Below are 5,826 nucleotides of genomic sequence, written 5' to 3'. Positions count from 1 at the left end.
TGACATGAACAATTAGCTGCACTAACAAACATAGCAAGGCCAATGAGAGAAAAAATTACTGGCAATGAAATGTCTGGAGTATTGGATATTGTTATGAAGAAGAAATAAATTAGATCCAAATGTCACATCATACACCATAATAAATGAAAGCGTAAAACACATACTAAAAACTATGTATGTCAGAAAAAATAGAAAACACATTTGTAAAATGACATGGATAAATGTTTTTAAAAGAAAGCAATGAAATTCCAAACTGACAACATAACTAATGAAAGTTTCAAATTCTGAATATATAAAGAACAGATATAAATAATGTCAATGCTCACATTTCACTGGAATGAGAAAAGAAATATAAATCAAAATTCGGTTACCACTATACAGCTGTGAAAGCAGCCATAATAAATACTGCTAATAAAAGTCAAATGTTAAAGACAAAAAATCTGCAGGGAAGGAACGACATTCACAGAAAACTACTTGACTTAATGTGAAACAATATTTACAAAGCCATACTAACAGAGTGTCCACCGGTAATGAGCAGAGTGTGGGGAACAGGCATAAGAGTTACAAAAGTTAAGTGGATGCAGTAGTTAATTTGTAACATTGTAACTAAAGAAATAGCAGTTTCTCTGGTTTTATTTTTCTTGCTTGTTTGTTTTGTTTATTAGGAAGCAAAATACAACCACAGACAGTGAAATAGAGAACAAATTGATAGTTACCAGAGAGGAGGGGGGAGGAATGATAGGGGAAAGGCCATCAAGGAACATGTATGAAGGGCACATGGACAAAGCCAAAGGGTGGTAGGTTTGAGGGTGGGAAGTAGGGGTGGATGGGGCAAGGGGGATGTGGTGGGATGAAAATGGAAACAACTGTGCTTGAACAACAATTAAAAATAGAAATAGCAATTGGAGCATTCAAAAATATATACGGACCTAAGTACCTGAGGAAAGTTGTAAGTCCTGACCAGAGATGGGACTTGTAGGGGAGAATTGTGGAGCAGAAGACTGCGGGTTTTGTTTTGAAATAAAAGTTTTATTTCTGGTCAGCTTTGTGATAATGCTCCCTTTGAAAATAAAATTTTTTCTAGGGCAGTTAATTAATTTGAGAACAACTTGAGCATGCCATGAATTTCCCATTTCCTTTTGCTCAATTTTGTCTGCAACAAAAGCTAGGAACACTGCACCCGACTGAGGCGGGAAGGAATGGACAACACACTCACACCCCCAGGTATCTGCTGGCTCCCTGCACGCACCATGGGTGTGAGCCACGCACATCCACAGCCCTTACTGCGTGGCCATATTATTCATAACGATGAGCAGCGCTAACTAAGTACAATGGTTTCTTCTTTGTCAGACCAGCATTGACAATTTTAGGTTTTATAAATTTCAATCTTAACTAAAGCATTCTTAAAATGGAGTTTTTTTCTGGCCAGTATGTGTCAAATCATTGTATGTCATGAGTGCGGTGTCCCTAACCCCATTTTTGTCTTGTGGTATTTGTTTGTTTATTATTTGGGTTGTTTGTTTTTTCAATTAGTACTTTTTTTAGAGCAGTTTTAGTCTTAAAGAAAAATGTAGCGGAGAGTTCCCAGTTTCCCCTGTTAGTAACACCTTGCAAAAGTGTGGTACATTGATTACATTTGATTACCCAATATTGTTACATGATTATTAACTGTAGTCCATCATTCACTGTTTGTGTTGTATACTTTACGGAAATGTATTCCATCTATTCATCTTTCCTTCCCCCCGACACCTGGCAACTACTAATCTTTCCACTGTCTCCACAATTTTTCCTTTTATAGAATGTCACATAGGTGGAATCATACAGTATGTAGCCTTTCCAAATTAACTTATGTCACTCAGTAATATGTGTCTAAGGTTCTACCATGCATTTTTGTGACTTGATGGCTCATTTTATTTTATTGCTGAATAAATTTCTCATTGCATGGATGTATAGTTTGTTTATCCATCACCTACTGAAGGACATCTTGGTGAGTTTCAAGTTTTGGCAGTTGTGAATGAAACTGCTATAAAAATTGTGTGCGGATATTTGTGTGAACATAGGTTGTCAACTCATCTGAGTGCAATTAACTGTAGGAGACCATTCTTCATGGCATGGGCCCAGCTCCCAGTGGAAAGCAAGGTCCAATGCACAGGACCCATGCCTACAGATAGGTTTTCCTGTGGGGAACCAGGCCTGCATTGTACCTAGACTTCTTTGAGACTTGCTTTTGCTAAAACTCCCTCACCCTGAATTGAGACACAACTGCTCACCGTAACTTCCAAAAATCCATGCTAAAAGTCCCCAGTATGGAGTGTAACTGGTTCGACCACTTTTCCCTTTGCATTTACAGATATCCTTCTTCTGTGATATGATTAGTGGCATCAGCTCCTTTGTTTTCTGTAAATGATAACCACCTAAAGTGAACTTGTGCATAGTAAATGAGGACCATTGTATAATGTGCTAAGAAAGAAATAAAGGCCTGTCATGGCGGAGGCCATGGCTTTGTTCTCCCCTTGAGTGAAAAGCCATGTCATCTCTTTTCCTCCACAGGACTCTGTAGTCCATGTGAATTTCTCATGCCTCATCCACAATGTAGCAGACCCCATGAGACAGGGTCCACATCAGTTAACTTTTCAACTCAAGGAGCATGATTGCTGGATCACACGGTAACAGTATGTTTAGTTTTAGAAGAAACTGCCAGAGTATCTTCCAAAGTGCTCTACCATTTTGCATTCCCATGAGCACTGAGTGAGGGTTCCTGTTGCTCCACATCCTTGCCAGCACTGGGTGTTGTCAGTGTTTTGGATTTGAGTCATTCTAATAGTCGTGCAGTATTGTAATTATTTTCATTGCAATTCCCTGATGACATGATGCTGAGCACTTTTCATTCGCTTATTTGTCATCCATATGTTTTCTTTGGTGAAGTGCCTGTTTAGATCTTTTGCACACTTCTTTAAAAAGATTTTATTTACTTATTTTCAGAGAGGGAAAAGGAGAGAGAAAAAGAGAGAAAATTCAATGTCTTGTTGCCTCTCACATGTCCCCACTGGGGACCTGGCCTGAAACCCAGACTGGGAATGGAACCTGCAATGCTTTGATTCACAGGGTAGCGCTCAGTCCACTGAACCACACCAGCCAGGGCTGCACACTTTTTAATTGGGTTGTTTCTTATTTTATTGTTGCATTTTAAGAAATCTTTGTATATTTTAGAGACCAGTTCTGTACCAAATATATGTTTTACATAGATTTTCTTAAAAATCCAACTTGTTTTTCATTCTCTAAATAGTGTCTTTCATAGAGCAGAAGTTTTTGGTTTCAAATAAATCCAACTTACCATTTTTTTTCCTTCATGCACAATTTTGCAGAACTCAGTGATTTTCAGGAATTCATAGAGTGTGTAATAGCCACTGACCTCATTTGTCCTTTTCAACCATTCATTTACTTGACCAGATAGTTTCATTTTCAGTCAAGTCCCCAAAATAATTGGTAGAGATACTCAGTAGCATAACTTATGGTGAAAAATTGGAAACCTAATGTCAAACAGTTGAGAATGGATAAGTAACACAAGAGAATATCAATAACATGAAATACATGTGAATAGTACACTAAAGATTGCTAGCATGTTGACATCCTTTACATATAAAAATAAGTTCATAGAAATGTTAAGCAAAGAAAGTAGCATATAAAATATCATTATGAATTAATTTCAACTAAAAAATGTAATTTGATTTAAAAAATTAAAATTCATAACACATACTAGTTAGAATAAGAAGCACTAGTTGCTGTAAAACAAATCCCCCAATCCCACAGTAAAAGTTTATTTTTTCATTCATGCAAAGTTGAATACAAATGTTTAGTTAAGAATCAGCCAAGGGACAAGCTCTTCCTGTGTGTGGCTCTACCATCCACTCAGCCATGGAGTCCTTGGCCAATTCCTTCCAACGCACTTGGCTGGGAGATGAACAAGAGTCTGAGGGAAGTTTTATGGGTCAGGTTCGGAAGTCTGAACTTACCTGCACCTCAGTGGCCACACCCACCTTCAAAGCAGGCTGAGGTAGGAGACAGAGGAAGTCTGAACTCACCTGCACCTCAGTGGCCACACCTACCTTCAAAGCAGGCTGAGGTAGGAGAGAGAGGAATGCTTTTGTGCCCACGTGGCACTCTCTGCACTTGACAAAATGAGACTCTGGTTTTCTTAGGCTCCTTTCTCCTTTCAATTTTGCTTAAGCTGTAATAATACATAAGTATCCCCTATTATCTCACTCTATTTTTTTCCCTGAGAGCTGAGCATGAAAGTTTAGCTCCCACTTATCCTAGTCTATTAGGTTTCTATGTCCAGACAGGAAGATTTTTGATAGTTAGAATTTATTCTTTCTTTAAAAAAAGAAAATTGAAATTTGCAGCCTCTCTGAGCTCATACCCTAGCCTTCATTCCAGACACCTCCTAAATCAACTCAGAGCATTGCCTGTCCTATTTTTACAGCAAGTTACACATCCTGCCAAAGAAACAATTCGTAACAATCCTTTCTGTAAGTGATGCCTCCTGCCTAACCTAAATCTTTTTGGTTTTTTAAGATAGAGCAAAATGTCAAAGATTTTTTTTTCTAAGTAGCACCAAATAACCCTACTTAAACCTTTTAACCTGTACATTAATAACTAACATTTGGTTATGCATTGGTAGCCTTCATTAGTGTCAATTCTTATAGAAATGTATTTATATTAACATAGATATTTCATATAAGAATCTGTAAACATGCTATATTTTGACAGTGAAACATCTTTATCATACTAATCCATTCTAATTTTTTTTCTAGTTTAATGATCACCCGAACATTGTTTTCCAGTTATCATTTCATTTCACCAAAACTTTTGTAAAGCATTTGGGAACTTTATAGAGTAAGTTAATTATCATTATCTTTTTTATAGATTTTTATCCTGTTTTATTGCACCAAATTTGTTCACAAATCTATACTCAAACAAAACCTATTCAGCACTTACGATCATGAAGATGGAGCCAAAAAAGAGTCTACCAAATTTTAATCAAGATTAGATTAAATAACATTTTTGTTCAGTATACTCTCCTCAGAAATAAACCAGTATTTTGAAACAAACCAGTATTTTGCATAGTTTTTCTGAAATGTGCAACACTGCACTTTCTCCCAGCAGTCTGTAGATTTTAGGGTGGAGACTGCTCACCCAGAAGCACCTGCGGCCTGGCTTGGGGTAAATGTGCGCCTGTACAGCTGCTTAAATTAAGTACCAAAACAGAGCAAAACAAAACCTGGTCTGTTTTGGCTGAGAACAACAGGAGTCCAAAAAAAGATTTGCAGTTCCTGGAGCTTCAGAAAGGCTGAGATGCTTTCTTCACATACTTCTTCACCCAAGTTGCTTCCATTTGAAGAACTAAGAAAGTGCTACATCTCATGTTGTATATTCTTTTCTATGATTCTATAAGCTTTAGGTTCCACGTCATAGCATAAGGGTGTACACTATAGAGTAAATAAAGCCTGTAAAAAGGGGACCACCACCACCACCACACAAAACATCTGTGCAAGACCCAAGGCCAGGGCTTCAAAGGACATCGCTTCTTTTCCTGCTGCTCGGCGCACTCCAGCAACTGCTGCCCCATATTTGTGCTGTCTGAGGGGAAAGAGGTCAGTAGTTCGGCGGGGACATGAACAAGGAGAGAGGACACCGTACCCACAGAAACACACTGTACCACATCTCTCGGAAGGAGCAGAGGGAAGCGGAGTCGGGTCACCGGGTTCCATCGCCCACTTGTGGCTTGAGCTTCAGGCGGAGGATCTGACCCAGGATCTCTACCGC

At 38.3% G+C, this 5,826-nt stretch overlaps 1 pseudogene; it reads right to left on the bottom strand.

Moving 5' to 3' along the window:
* Positions 1 to 5,489: 5,489 nt before the first annotated feature.
* On the bottom strand, positions 5,490 to 5,724 carry LOC119035200 (transmembrane protein 170A-like; annotated as a pseudogene).
* Between the last annotated feature and the right edge of the window lie 102 nt (positions 5,725 to 5,826).

This window comes from Artibeus jamaicensis, unplaced genomic scaffold (genome assembly GCF_021234435.1).
Source record: "Artibeus jamaicensis isolate MK-2021 breed Jamaican fruit bat unplaced genomic scaffold, CSHL_Jam_final scaffold_916, whole genome shotgun sequence".
NCBI classification, from domain to species: domain Eukaryota; kingdom Metazoa; phylum Chordata; class Mammalia; order Chiroptera; family Phyllostomidae; genus Artibeus; species Artibeus jamaicensis.
Note: the sequence above shows the minus strand (reverse complement) of the source record. Positions and strands in the feature narration are given on the sequence as shown.